The sequence below is a fragment of the Solanum lycopersicum genome, chromosome 12 (genome assembly GCF_036512215.1).
Source record: "Solanum lycopersicum chromosome 12, SLM_r2.1".
Taxonomy (NCBI): domain Eukaryota; kingdom Viridiplantae; phylum Streptophyta; class Magnoliopsida; order Solanales; family Solanaceae; genus Solanum; species Solanum lycopersicum.
The window spans coordinates 15,225,987-15,242,567 of record NC_090811.1 but is presented as its reverse complement, the minus strand read 5'-3'; the positions used below and the strand labels follow the sequence as shown (position 1 = coordinate 15,242,567).

At 36.8% G+C, this 16,581-nt stretch overlaps 1 pseudogene; it reads right to left on the bottom strand.

Moving 5' to 3' along the window:
* Window positions 1-2,195: 2,195 nt before the first annotated feature.
* LOC101249992 (uncharacterized) lies at window positions 2,196-2,707 on the bottom strand (annotated as a pseudogene).
* Window positions 2,708-16,581: the final 13,874 nt, after the last annotated feature.

Here is a 16,581-nt window from a genome sequence, read left to right as displayed (position 1 = left end):
GCAAACGTGCTCGTAGAATTTTTTGGGTTGGGGCCTGGCACGGTGCGCCTCACAGAGCGCCCTAAACCCATATCTGTCCATTAGGGGTTGTCTCCCCGCGCCACCCATAGCCCCAAGGTCACCAGCCCCCTCCAGTTTTCCCCGGTCGCTCTATTTGAACTCATTTAAAGTGTATCTTCACTCCTTTTGATTCTAAACACTTTAAAATACTTCTATACACTTGGTAATCATTCATAACATGAATCATAACCTTGGAACAATAATTCAAATTCAAGGTAATGTCAAGATTAAGTTTTGAGAGTTCTTCCGAACCTTTTGAAAGAGTCCTTGTAAGGTCTTTTGAGGAGTCTTCTACAACTTCTATAATTTGTTTCAAGACTAAAACAAGTGAGTATAAGAGTGACAAGAATGTATTCATAAGTCTACAGTATCACCTAGGTCCTTCATATCATGAACCATAACTCTTGAATTCATAATTCATATTCAAGAGAGAGTTAAGAGTAGAATTCAAGAAAGTCTTTAAGTTCAAATTGTGAATTCTTTGAGATTTAAGAAAGTATTTAGTTATTTAGACCTTCAAGTCGACTTATTTCATGCCCATAATTCCGAATGAACTTCGTAAGTTGAGCATCTTTCAGAGTAGTGGTATCTTAAAGTTCTAAGCCTTTAAGTGTTGAGTGACTAGTCCATCTTTGTAATTTATTCTTAATCATGTGATTATTGCATGTTACCCATGAAGTTCTTAAGTTGGATTGTTCATGTCTATAGTTCCACTTGAACCCCCTAGGTCGAACAATCTTGAGTTGAGGAGTATCTTTGAGTTCTCGAGTTAAGTAGTTCATGCTCATAATTCCGCATGAACCCTCCAAGTTAAAAATCATGAAATCATCCACATGAGATCATGAACCTTGAGTACATACTTTAATTTAAGGAAAGTTAAGAGTTAAGTCTAGAAGTTAAGAAGGAAGTCAAAGTAAAGTTTATAAAGTTTTCTAAAGTCTTTCACAAACATTTTCACTTTGTTTTAAAGAATTAATGTTCAAGTCAAGAAAGAGTAAAGAGTTGAGTTAAATTCTCAAAAGCAATAAGGAAACTTAGTCTTCTCTAAGAGTTAAGTTTCAAGTTAAGCAAAGAGTAAAAGTTGAGTTCATTTATCAAAAGCTATAAGGGAACTAAGTATTCCATAGAGGTTTATAAATGTTTTCACATTTAAGTTAAGAGGAAAATAAGAGTTCCAAAATCGTTTTGAACAAAAAGGGAACATTGATTTACAAAAGGGAGCTTTTTAAAGTTAAGGGTTCAACAAATTATCTCAACCCAAAGGAAGGAAGTTTTATTAAAAGTATGAGATAAAGTATGTTTTGGGAGTAGTATTGAGCACCTGTGTGGGGACGAGAGTTCATATTAACTCAAGTGTCCATTAAACCATGAAGACATCATGGGAAGGACGGGCCATACTTTTTAGATGATCAAATAAGTTAATCTAATGGATCCACTAAGCTAAGTAAGGTCCTATACTGATGGCAAGGTATAGGATGGTCCTTGGGCAACGTAAGGTAAAATGTTGTATCATCACTTAGGCTCAAAGTGATGGTTGTTGGTTAGAGAAACTCCCATAGTATTAATTACATGGTTCCTCAAGAAGTTCTTCTTAGAATGAATGGGGGTATAGAACTTCATTCATGCATTGCACAAGTAGACTTTGAGAGGGAATATGATATATTTTTATGATATTATTATCTTGAGTTGACATCATGTTTTTTTAAACAACTTTGTCACATACCGGGAGTACTCCCTAGAAGTAACTGGTGTCGTCGTCCTCGAATAGGCATAAGACTAACCTCTTAGCATTCGTCATTACATTTCATCAGTTAAGTTGCAGAAATTCAAAACTCTTAACTACTCCTACATTGAGGTTTACATAGACCTCTCACATACACACAATAGATAAATAGGGAGTTTACATATACTCCTCGCATAGGAAGCACTACATAGGTTTCCACTTTTATTTCACATACATAATATAGCAATATCGATTCATAAGAAATCTATGATTCGTCTCATATTAAACCATCTAAAAAGAGTACAACATTGGGCATAGCCCATACTTCATTACAATAAAGGCCTCATATAGGCATATTTTTCATTTTTTATTTTTTTTTATAAAGGAATACTCCAAAAATGGGTAGGAACAATGATGGAGAACACAAACATAACCACATGATGAGACAAGCAAATTTATATTTTGAGTCTCACAAATTAAAAAACACATTCCTACAAATGTTTTTTTTATTTCTACATTGAGCTAAACTTTGAGGAAAACAAAACTACAACAACGCAGGCGCCACAACTTGTATAACTTTTCAAGATTAAGCCATACCCCCGCTGTTTGTTGTCCTTATTATATGGAACAAAGATGAGCCAATGACAACAAATACGAAGAATCCAGGCAAGATAGGGCCAACTGGATACTAGCTTCCCTTCTTTGCAGTAGTTTCAGGAACAACTCCTCGCTTGGTAATATTTTTCTCAAACCTCTCCACCTTCCTATCAGCAAGACGCCTTGATGTAGTCATTTTTAAAGGAAAATGTGGTGGCCGCCGATATATGAGAACAGAAAAATTGCAGAGAGAATTATATTTCAGCTAAAAGTTGATCCTCCTTCTCTTTGCCCCAATTTTATTTTGTCTTATTATATAGGCAGATACAAAGTCATAAAAGAAAGAGAATGAACTAAATTGTCTTTAAGACTAAACAACATCCATTAGGTAGATAGTGGCATCGTCCTCGGAAGGTGAGGACCTACCGAACTTGGAGAATAATAATCCAAGTGATATTCAAAGGCCTTCTATAAGCTCAACGGACGGACCCTACATTTTGTAGTAAACATAAAACATGGGTTAGTATACACTTGTACTAAGTATGCGTATATGCACCTACAACAATTGAAATCATGCTAAGGAGGACATTTGTTCAAAACATGCTAATTTACTTTGAAAAGCCTCATGCACATCCAAGAACCCATATAAACCAATGAACTTAACATCAAGTCCATATACAACACAAGACCAACATCATCAAGTATAGTCAAATCAACATATATAAAAGTTTACAACATCATAATATAATTAAGATTCTTACCCCATAACCCATCATTTAGCCTACAAGTGAAATGACCAAGTAAAACCCCATAACCTTACTCAATCAAGTAAACCAAACAAAGGACCACAAACAATGCCTAACTTCACATAACATAGAATCAAGATTAATTCTCCTCATACTTTAGAAATGTAGACCAACAACATGTTCATAAGTGAAACTAACATCATATAGAATAAATAATATGTAAAGTCAACATATACATAATAGTCACTTTATAAGATCATAAGAAAACCTCCTAAGGCTTCCCTCAAAGCAAACTAGTGCAAGGAATAGGTAGAGTCCCATGCCCCTACCTAGGCTAAGTCAAACCTCTTAAGTCACCCTAGTTAGTGTTTACTTCATTACTTCATTTTACTTTTGGGAACACTTGACTCAACCGATATAGATCACAAGATCTAAGTGTGGAATCCAGTGTTGTAAAACCTTACACCGATGGAAGGTGGTCTACCGGCCAAAGTAGTACAAAAATGAACATAGCATCTAGGAGGATCCACTAGCTAGTATTCCTATGGTGGCAACATAGTTTATGGAGCTTGGGGGATGTCACTGAAATATCACTCTATGCCCTTTTTGGTCTATGAGGCTATCCATCCATGAGGACTATCGTCAACCCTACCTTCCCTCCTTGGGAAGTCTCCACCCCTCATCTTCAAGTTCACTTGATGCTAAGCTAGAGTCTCTTTTGAAAAGTATTTAAGTCATATCTTAGTTTAGGTCAAAGGGTTTACCACTTATATATTCATCATCATAGCTCTATACGAATTGCATGAGTATTGTCCTTTCATTACAATTCACACATATTAGGTTAGCAAATTTACATAATCACATTATGATAAGGCACATAGGTTAGTCATCACCATCCGTATATCATTACATCTTAGCCAATAATTCACAAGCCATAAATCAAGAAATTTTAATTTAACATCATACCAAGCCTAATTAATCTCATAATAAGGTATACTTCAATATAATTTCATCACTAAACACAAGTAATCATAATTGAAGTAAAAGATTGAGATCACAAGACTTAACAAATCTCCTTATAAAGTTATAGTCCATTTTATTACTATCAATCAAACCATTCCACCCAATAATAGGTGTAATAGAAACACTCAATAGTAAATAACACAACAATGAAGTCAATTTCATCATCACTATCCCAATGAACTCCAGTTCATAACCTAGGGTTAAGGGGAATAATGTTCAACATGAATTCTCAAGAAATAGATCCAATATCAAAAATACATTACCCTAGGCAGTCCACAAATGAATTAGAATAGATAAAATAAGTCTAATAATCAATACATTCATCAATTCCCATCAATTCATAATCAAGATCCAAGGTTTGGGGCATTTGGGAAAAGGATGTGATCAACATGAAATTCCATCAATTAACATCAATTGACCAAAAATATACATTTAATATTCATAGGTCATCACAATTAATCATAATCAACCATCAGTTTGAAGTTTATAAAAAAAACCATTAGAATATAAAAACCCGTGGAATTGGGTGTTTTAGAAATCAACTTTGAAAGAACCTCTTGGGGAAATGACATTTTATATAAATACCTTGTAGGGGTGGAAATAAGAATTTAGATAAGCCATGACTCCAGCATAAAAAAGAGCACATTAATCCCGGAGTTGTGGATGATTGAGACAGCTAGCTCTAAGATGTTTTTCGTAGTTTCCCTTTAATAAGTTGTACTCATTGGTTTTGCAAAAAAATGATTGAGAGAAGGAAAGTGAATCCCAAAATTGAATAATCCATACCTTTATTAATATCAATCCACTAAATTCAAGTGAAAAATCCTAGAGAAATTGGTCTTCATCTTCAAGCTTTGTTCTTATTTCAATGAAGGTTGAAAAGAGAGAGAAAGTGGAGAGGTGAGAGCTTTTTTTTTATTTGGAGATTTGATTTGTGGGTAAATGTGTGGGAAACTGATATTAAATCAATATATAGGCCTCCCATAAAATACCCAAAAGACTCCTCACTTAAGTTGACCCTTTAATGAAGTAAAACTTGAATTCCCATTTTCAAATTTTCGTCGGGGAACAATTCCACGACGTGGAGCTTCTCCCGCAAGATTTTATAATTTATTTTTCAGACAGTGGATTATGTGACCTTCCTGTGATGCAAACTTGAGTTTTTACCAAAGACCACCCAAGTCCGCGACTCATTCTTCTTTCTGCCATGTGTAACTTGGCCGCTGCTATGGCAGCTTGCCAAGCCAAGTTGAGGTCCCTTTGTGGACCCCTAGGGCGACCTTTGGCGGTCTTACTTGGACATTTTTACTCTAAATATATGGTTTTACCTATACAAAGACATTTTAAAAGTTTTAAACCTCACATACACCTCCAAACCTTACCAAAACCTAAGGATATTTTAGTAGTTAAATTTGACTAGCTTTCGAACGTCATGGACGTTTCTTGATGTCTTGACTCCAAAAATTCCTAAATGGTTTATTGAAATTATTTTAGGCCTTATGACAGTGTTACTAACCTTATATCAACATGTGAGGATCTATCTAAGATCTTGGACTTTCAGAGTGTTATAAGCTTTTCTTTATATTGCACTTGTTTCAAACTGGTTTATATTGAAATGAGTTCAGTAGAGTATCAGAGTTGAGTATCTTGAATTAATTTGTAGACCTTTGAGTTGAGTACCATATCTTTGGGTTAAATATCTAATCTTTGAGTTATTATTGATTTGAGTTGAGTAAACAAAGAGGTAAGTATGTTTCCTTTTTATTAAAGTATCAAACTTATGTTATAACTTAGAATTCCCCTTACGTACTCGTACATTCCACGTACTGAGTCAATTTTCCTACATCTTTTGATGACGCAGGAACAGGTATGCAGGATCATCCACAAGACTTCGTTAATACATCTCAGAGTTCGAGTTATCCATGGTGAGCCTCCTTGTTTCTGGAGGACTTCATTTACTTTTCAGTTAGTCAAAATTTCATGCATGGGTCTTGTCCCCACTTCTATCTTTATCAGTTCGAGGCTTCATAAATAGTAGTATAGTTGAAGAATCTGTATTAATCATTTATTTAATTAAATGTATTAAAGACTAAAGTTGTTTATTTTATGGCTAGTTGAATATAATATTTTTATTCAAATTTGTTCATTTCACTTTTAAGCTTTTGTATGCTTAAGTTAGTCTTCTGCTTGTAGTCAACCAGGATGAGGGTTCACTTGGGGACCAGCAATGGTTCTTGAGTGCCGGCCACATCCATGGTGTATGCTCAGGTCGTGACAAACTACCCTCTAACCCCACTCAAAATCCTCCAAACATTGACCTAACCGCCCCTCATCCGGCTGCCTCTTACCAAGTTCCACTCCTCCTCAAGATACCAACCCCAAAACCTTCCCCCGACCCATTATAATTACAACCGGCAAGTTTGCCCTCCCCCTCAAAATCAATATCCCAAAGATCCCCCCATCGCCGAAATCAACATACCAACCCCGAGACTTTCCCAAAATTACCAAGCAACTCAAAATACCTAGAGTCCCTCCATTGCTTTAAAATACTACTTTTCAAATTCTAATTCAAAATAAAACATATGCCAACTGTTCCAAGCGTGATCATTATGAGAAACATGAGAGAGAATGGAGGTCAAAAGAATAGGCAGTCAAGTTGAATATGAAAGAAAGATCAGGATAGCCATGAAGGAGTTGCACTATATTCCTGAAGTCGATGGGTTGAGTTTTGATGATTTGTGCATCCATCCAAATGTGTACCTCCCCAAAGGGTTTAAAGGGCCAAAGTTTGACACATTCGGAGAAACATGGAATCCTTTGGGTCACATAAGGGCCTAATGTCACCATCTCAATGGAGTTGGAAGAAATGAGGCTTTATTAATGCAGCTTTTTAGCGAAAGTTTGAATGGAGAAGCATTGGAAAGGTTTATCTCCCATGAGATAAAATAGTGGTCTAGCTGGAATGCACTAACTAAAGATTTTGTCAAACAGTTTGCATACAATGTGAAGATTGTTCCTGATCGCTATTATTTGGACAGAATTAAGAAGAAATCAACCAAAAATTATCGTGAATATGCGTATAGGTGGAGGAAAGAGGATGCTTGGGTTTGACCTCCTAAGTCTGAGAAGGAGATCATCGAAGTGTTCATACACATTCAACAACCAGAGTACTATGACAGGATAATATTGCTCATGAGCAAAATTTGTGGAGATAATCAAAGTAGGTGAGACTATCTAAGATGGGCTCAAAATCAGAAAGATTTATCGCGTTACTGCTCCAACTGAATCTTCAAGATTGTTGGAAAAGATGAGAGAGGATGTGTCTTTCATTTCCAGCGCATATGATCGAAAATGACACTTCAAAAATCCTCACCTTACAAGGGTTGTTTTCGAGCTCCATAAAATTCCTATGCTTGCTATATCCAATCAGGTTATCAAATTCCACCTCCCAAATACCTAACCCCACCACCGAGTTACAAAATTTCACCTCATGTTTTCAAAACTCTACCTCTAAATTATAAGAATACCCATCCATATTATCAAACTCCATCAGTTAATAGTACAAATATCCAAATAAGTTATCGAACTCCACCCCCATACTACCAAAGTACCTTTCCTAGCTACCGAGATCCACAATACCCAAATTTCCAAATGCTAGCACCAACTCACCAAAATCCTCTTAACTACCGTCAAATACCTTCACATCTAGGGAATAAGTACAATTCTCCTCCAAAATCTTGAGAAGTAACCTGCTAGAGGATTTACTTCTTTGGTTGAGAGTTGAACACAACTTTTTAAGAGATTGAACTCAGTTGGCCTGATACAGACAATTGATACAAAAAATATTAATGTCAACTCCAAGCTTATAGACTCAATCTTCACTGTGCTTACAATTCAGGAGGTCTTGGGCATATTACTGAGGATTGTATCAACTTGAAGCATAAAATTCAAGACATGATAGATCAAAAGGTCGTCACTCTCCAGTCTTCCACTCCTAAGGATAATTGCAACACCATGCCAAATTATGGAGGGGCGACTATTAATATGATTGAAAAGTCGAAGAAGATTTGAATGTAGAGAAAGTTATAATCTCAGACAACCTTGAAAAGCTTAAGAAGGTATTATCCTTTCCAACCAAAATAGAGAAATCTGAATTTGTGACCATGGTACCACAACAAGCTTTTGCTTTGGTACTAAAAAAGGGTACGAACAAGTAGAATATCAATCAAGCTTTTCCAAAATCACTGTTTCACTTATATAAATCTTTTCCAATGCAAAGTGGTATAGGGGAAGGAATCAAAAGTTGGTTCAAAAAGGTGAAATTGTGCTTAAAGATATGAGTGAAACACAACTCATACTAGGCATCTAGCCAAAGGAGCAAATGCCTAATTAGCGTCCACTTCACTCTTGGTTTCTCGCTCGTCTTGGTAGACATAGAAAATAATCTATATTATTTTTAAAATTAGTGGTGTAATGAATGAGGCTCGAAACCCATCCTTTTCTTTATTTTTTGCCTCACTATATTTTAATATCCCTCCTGATATTTTGAAAAAAAAGAAGCAAAAATGGCCAACGTTCTTATAATCTTATTCCAAATGAAAACCTCCTTTATTGCACAATTTGTTTTACTTTCTTTATATTTATTATCTAATGGTATCTTTCATTGATTTCAGTAAAAATATTTTTCAATTTGTCATGTCACAAGATGAATGAACAAAATGGAGTAGATGCTGATATATTTGAAGACTACAATGAGAAGATCATGGTTGAGGAATTCAGACAGTTCAAAAGTCACAAAGAGCAAATTCAAAAGAGATTGAAATACCGAATCAGGAAAATGATGAATGCGTCAAAGAAATCAAAATTGATGCCTATATGACAAAAGCACAGGAAAGAGAACTCATCGGTTTGCTAAAATAACACATTGATACATTTGATGGTTGATCATGAACATTGGATCTCACCAAGTCATCAAAAGATAATATGTTTGTAGACTCGATTTCTATCTTTTCCTTGTAATCATTTTTATTCGCTTGTAATCATTTTTTTAAAGAATTTTTTATCCCTTTGTAATGAACTACGTTCGACTCAATTTCTCAAGAATGAGATACATAGGCGGTCTATGTAGGCCTCGGTGTAACAACCCTAAAAATGGATATGCTAAGTAATGCTTAATGTGTTAGAATGCCTACTATTAGACCGGGTTCACACGGATTGATACGCGTAGAACCAAACCTATGAACCCTTGCGAAATCCAAGCCAAATAACTTGGGGAGTTAGTTGAGCTAGGAAAGGTTGGGTCCAGCCATGTAAGTCTCCCGAATATGAAGGTTTACTCAGATGAGTCTTTACCGGACTTAAAAAGGGGAAATCTTAAGTTTTGAGGGTTTATGGGTAAGATGGTCTTTTTATAGGCTAAGGGTAGTATCGTTATTATTCTATATATGTAATTAATTATTAAATTAATAAGGTTGAGGGGTATTTTGGGTAGAGAGGGACGAAATTTCCCTTTTAGCAAAATCTTGCTCCACCGGGTCCGAACCTAGGTGGGAGCAATGATTTAATTTGTTTTATTTAAATTGGTAAATTAATTTAATTAATTAATATTTTATAGCTTATTTAAGAAAAAGGAAAATCATATTTTAACTTTTAATTATTATTTATTAATATAGATATTTTATTGGACTAAGTCTTGCCTAAGAGTCCTAGTTGACTAAGTCTAAACTACTTAACCTCTTTCAACTCTCTTTCAAGTTTAACTCTCTCTCACGTCAATATCTCTCTCTTTATTTTCACGTTCTCTCTTCCTAACCAAAACATAGAACTGAAAAGCAGCAAAAACTTCTTACACTTGAAGAACTTTCATGTTAAAAACTTATACAAAATGTTAGCCAAACACGTAAAGCAAAAGGAAGGGTTTTCCGTTGAGTTTTGTGTTGAGGTTTCAAGACTTGGACGTGAGTTTGGAGAAAGTCTTTGGGCAGCAGGTTCAAGGGTTGAATGACATGAAATAGAGTATGGGTTTTCTTACTCTTGGTCCCTTTCCCAAGAGACCCTTAAGCCTCAGATGAATCTACTCCGAAAATTAGGATTTTTCCCCATTACATGTTCCCTGTCACTAACTCCCAATGATCTTAGGTTGGTATGTCTGCTGGTAGATTAGGCGTGTAATGTGATATTTGTGATGAATATGTTCATGAAACTGTGCTCGAAATTCTATGATTGATAATTTATGTCTTCTGAAATTATGTGAAAAATTATGCGTGTGCAATATGTAAGTCGTGACATATACTATTGGTTTGAATTTAAAAAATGACATGTTTTATTGTTGTATTTGTCGTGCACAAACTTGTATAAATCATGTTCATATGAGGTGTAATATGGCTGATTGGAGTGGAAAAACTCTTAGCTAAATATACCTATGAAACTACACCTAAAAACATACTAAATGATCCATGAATTACCCTAAGAACTAATGTATAATTTTTGATAAAAAGGAGTTGAAAAATATGAGCAAGTTTCCAGCATTTTATAAGCTTGGTTTCAGCCAACCAAGGATAAACAAATCTGAAATTTTAAATGAGTATGAAATAGGTGAGGTCGCTAGGGAATGAACTCGAGACCTCACACAAAAAAAATCATTAAACAAATAATTGAGGAAATGGGGTTAAGGGGAATCGAACTTGGGTGACATTGACTGAAAATGATAATATTTCACTAAGGCATATTTAAATTAATTAACTTAAAAAGGAGTGAGGCACACGGGATTCGAACCCGAATGCTCTTAGTCGACTCTCCTAAGCCTAAAATGGAAATAAATAAATGAGAGGGGTGGGATTTGAACCCACAACCTCTCGGTAAAACAAGAGAGTAAAGAGAAAAATAATGGAGAAAATAAATGTAGAGAGTGGGGATTGAACCCCCAACCTCTTGAATGGATGAGAGAGTTAGGAGAAAATAAACGTGGAGACTGGGGATTGAACACACAATCTCTTGGACAGATGAGAAAGTTAAGAGATAACTTAAAAGAAAAATAATGAGCTTGTGGAAGACTAAACCCACAGCCTCCTTGACTTAAACGAAAAAGGAGAGGAGAAAAAGAAAGGAAATATTATGGGGTTGATGGGGATCAAACTAGGGTCCCCCAAATCTTAAAAAGGAATTATCAAGTTTAAAATAAGATTAAGTGTTGTCCCAGGGATTCAAAATCGGGTTTCCTTGCCCAATTCTGTATTGACACATAAATCATATGTAAGTAAATATTTAATGAATGTTGCCTCTAAAGATCGAAATCAATATCTACAAGATGCATAAGTTTTCAACCACATAATCTTGGGTAAACATGAATCACTTAGAGAAACTATGAATGAAGCCTCATGGCTTGTATTTGTGGACTCATAAGTCTAGCATACATTTCAAAGTAAGTGAGCCTAAGATGTATGTGTAAAACAATGTAACCCTAGAAGGGTCAAGTAAGAGTGTGAAACACACTAAATGGCCAAGTGCATTGGCATATGATGAAATGAACATTCACGTGAAGGGGTGAGTAATTATGAAAATCCAATGTGTTAAAGTTAATGAATGAGGTGACAATATGATAAGAGGCTAAAGTGAAATATGAGAGCAATCTCAAATGAGCCTAAGTAAGAGTTACCAAAACGTAACCACCTATGAGAGTGTAAAGCTAATGAAGAGACCAGTCTCTATGAACACTCTAATGAAATATTTAAGTTAATGCATACTTAATACTAATGATGATATGAGAAATCATCTTAATGAGATATTATGTCCTTATGCTAGAAGCCAGCTTCCATGATGTGTAAAGCTAATGAAGAGACCAGTCTCTATGAACACTCTAATGAAATATTTAAGTTAATGCATACTTAATACTAATGATGATATGAGAAATCATCTTAATGAGATATTATGTCCTTATGCTAGAAGCCAACTTCCATGATCTATGAGTTTAATGCAATGAACTTTATACTGAGCATCGATAGGCTAGCTATGAGCGGTGATGCCTTCTTTCAAGAAGGGTGGAGGTTCACGTAATTCTCATGAGATGAAATTGTACGGCATACCGGAAATGGGTCTCCTTATATCTCCTAGTCTTTGAACCTATACTGCCAATATAGGAATCTAGTTGGGTTCAATTCCTTATATGCGCTAGCATGTTTTGGTTCACTTTGGCTGGTGAATCCACCTCTTTTTGGTGTGGGGATCACATACTGGATTTCATGATGCTCACATGATCTATGTCAGTTAAGGTTAAAGTTCCCAAAGAAAGAATGAGGCCTGCCTCAACGAATACACATAATCAAAAGAACGATATCTATTGTGTTAGGATAGGATAATCAAGAGGTGATCTAGACTTAAGTAATAACACCAGGTTATTCTTGGTCGTTGCACAACAAACCCGATGAGAGTCTTAAACTACATCCTAGGTATGATTGTGGCTGCACTAGTATATGAAAGAATGAAAATGAAGTACGCATGAATGAATGAAGCAGACTTTGTGTTTGTTAAAGAAGCCTCCCTAGTTGAGGTCCCATATGTTGAGCCCTCATTTTGGGAAGTTTAAATGTCTAGTCAATGATTCCAAGGTCTCATGGCATATGAAAGAATGATATGAACTATGTGATATAATATGTGCAATATGTTATGTGTTTCTTGTAAAATGATAAGTATGATGATGCATGTTACTCTCATGACATGACTTTTCTAATCCAAATCTGGCAAGTCCACTGACTTTCCCACTCCAAATTTTGCAAGTTCCACTGACTTTCTTAATTGAAATTTGGCAAGTCAACTGACTTTCGTAATCCAAATTTGACAAGTCCACTGACTTGACTTTCCATGATTCATATTTTTAGGAGAGAGATCTTATTAATCATGCATGTCCTTGGTGTGTTCTTGCATATACCCATGATTAGTACAAGTGTCTACTAATCCCATACAACTCTATACTTTTAGGTGCAGGAACAGGCAGATGCTAGAGCTTAAAATACGACGTTGCAGCTATTCGGACGTGGAGCATTCATCCGAACTTGGTAGGCCTTCATGCTTTCGAGGATGCTTGCCCATTATATTCTAGATCAGATATAGGTTTGAGTTAGTGGAGTATATTCCAGTAATGTTTCATTTCCTGTTTCATTTCAAACTTTATTTTGGTGTTGTTTTGGCAATGATATGTTTAATGAAATTATGAACTTCTTCTTTCATTTGATTATTTCTATATTAGATGGTTGACTTGTGAACGCCTACGATGTTAAGTATAATGTGTTTCACATGAAATAATAAAACAAAAAGTTCAAATTTTCTGCTAAAATTAACCTAGATAAAGTAACAATGGCTTATGTATGCTTGTCTTCGATCTCAAAGAGGTCAACGACGCCGATCTCATCTGGGTCTAGATACCGCTCGTGACAAAGTTGGTATCAGGGCCCTAGGTTGAACTTCGAGGGTAGTAAGTTCACATCAACCATATTTAGTAGTTTCTAAGTCATGGTAGTGAAGTGCACCACTATCTTAAATCAGAGAGTGTATAATGCGTAGGAAAAATTCCCTTCTTGTGATATTATCGTGCATTTTCAAATGTCTGATGTCTTAGTGTTATGAGCCTGTCTAACATCAATTCGTATTATTTACAGAAAATGAACACTAGAAGGAAAGTTGGTTAGAGGAGAGGAAGAGCAGCTGCTGGGGGTAACCAAGTTCTACCCCAAGGTCTAGCTGAAGGAGTGGCCATGCCAGTTAACCAAGATGGGTTGACTGATGCGGAGGTGCGGACTGCTCTGGATTAGATGGATCAAGCTATCACTATGCAGGACCAGGCTATGACGGCCCAGACCAACAGACATGGTAGACAGACTACGAGATTTTACAAGGATGAATCATCCGATTTTCACAAGGTCCAAAACTTCAGAGGATCCCCAGGAGTTTATGGATGAGGTACATAAGATCTTGGTGGCCATGGGGGCCACATATACTGAGAAGGCTTAGCAGGATTCCTATAAGCTCAAGGATGTTGCGCAGTCTTGGTGAAAGATGTGGCAGGATAGCCAAGCTTTGGGCAGAGTTCTGGTCACTTGGGAGCTGTTTAAGACAGCCTTCATGGCGAGATTCTTTCCAAGGAAATGAGGGAGGCCAAGGTTGAGGAAATTATCCACCTTAAGCAGGGATCTATGATAGTCAGAAAGTATTCCCTGAAGTTTGTCAAACTATCAAGGTATGCCACTTCCCTTGTGTCTAACAGCAAGGATGAGATGAGCAGGTTCCTCAAAGTAATAACTGTAGATATGGAGGAGGAGTGTAGGGCTGCGATGCTCCACGATAACATACACCTCTCCAGGTTGATGGTGCATGTCCAGCAGGTAGAGGACAGCTGGAAGAAGAGGGGCGTCCGTGATGTTAGGAGGCCTAAACCTTCTGATCAGGCAGGTCCTAGTAATGCTGGAAACAGGAAAAACTTCGGCGTTCGTGAGCTGCCCAAATTCAGAAAGAGGCATTAGAGTTCGATAAACTCTAACTTTCAGAGGAGTACAACACCTAGAGGAGGCAGACCCGATCCCAAGAAGGGCGATGGAGGTGATGTGCAGTGTCCTAGAAATGACTGTGCCAAGAGTGGTCGTGCTCACAGTGGAGAGTGAAGACAGGGCACTAATGCCTGTTTTGGTTGAAGAAAGAACAGGAACATGGTCAAGGTTTGCCCATATAACAGGGGTCAGGATGGAGGTAATGCTCAACCTAGGCCTAATCCACAGGGTGTAGCAGCAGTTGAGCCTCCTAAGAGAAACAGGTTCTACGCCTTGAAGGGTAGGGATGAGTAGGAGAAGTCCGCTGATGTGGTCATACGTATGCTGCAAGTATTCTCAACTTCTATTTATGCCTTACTTGATCCAGGGTCTACGCGTTCCTTTGTATCTCCTTTTCTTGTTCTCACTTTTGAGATATTGCCTGAATTTTTGTGTGATCTTATAGTGGTTAGTACACCTTTAGGATACAATATAAGAACTGATAGAGTATATAAGGATTCCCCAAATAGTTGTATGTCGTAAGAGTATGTGTGTAGACTTGGTTGAGTTACCAATGAAAGATTCTTGGTTGAGTTACCAATGAAAGATTTTGATGTTATTCTTGGCATGGACTGGCTTCATAGTTGTTATGCTTGTATGGATTGCCATAGTAGGGTTGTGATATTTCATTTCCCTAATGAAGTAGAGCTGGTCTGGGAGGGGTACGATTCGAGTCGTCATAATCCCTTGATTTCGAACCTTAACTTCAATGAAATGATATCCAAAGGATTATTGTGTCATCTTGTGAGTGTTAATGATTTAGATCATGACATTCCTTTCATATAATAAGTCCATGTAGTGAATGAGTTCGCATTTGTGTTTCCTGATGATTTGCCTGGAGTTCCTCCCCTTCAAGAGATTGACTTTGATATCGACTTAGAACCCGATACTAAACCAATTTTGATTACTCTTTATAGAATAGCTCCAACTGAACTTAAAGAGTTGAAGCTGAAGTTAAAAGATCTCACTAGTAAGTATTTCATTCAGCCGAGCATATCCCCTTGGGGAGCTCCAGTTTTGTTTGTGAAAAAGAAAGATGGAACCCTTAGAATGTGTATCGATTATTAGCAGCTCAACAAAGTCACTATCAAGAATAAGTATCCACTTCCCAGAATAGATGACTTGTTCGACCAACTCCAAGGGTCTATTTTCTTCTCAAAGATTGATCATCATTCAGGGTACCATCAGCTTAGGGTTAGAGATGAAGATATTCCAAATACGACCTTTCATACCCGTTACGGTCATTACGAGTTTCTAGTTGTGTCATTAGGTCTCACTAATGAACCTGCTGCATTTATGGATCTCGTGAACAGAGTCTTCCATGAATACGTTGACTCTTTCATCATAGTATTTATTGATGATATTCTCATCTACTCTAAGACCAAGGAAGAGCATGAACAACATTTCAGACTAACCTTGTAGGTACTTACACAACATCGACCCTATGCCAAATTCATCAAGTGTGAATTTTGGCTTAGATGAGTGACCTTCTTGGGTCATGTTGTGTGCGACAAAGGTGTGGAGGTAGACCTTAGGAAGACTGAGGCTGTTAAGAACTGGCCGAAATCTATTACTCCTACAGACATCCGTAGCTTCTTTGGATTGGATGGTTATTATCGTAGGTTCGTGAAGGGTTTTTCTTCCATTGTTTCCCCACTCACAGCTTTGATAAATAAGAAAGTCAAGTTTGAATGGGCGCATACTTTTGAGAAGAGTTTCCAGGAGCTCAAGGGTAGACTCATTTCAGCTCCGGTGCTTACTTTGCCTAAGTGTGGAGAGAATTACACTGTTTATTGTGATGCATCTAGGATTGATTTGGGTTGTGTTCTTATGCAGGGTGGTAAGATGATAGCTTACG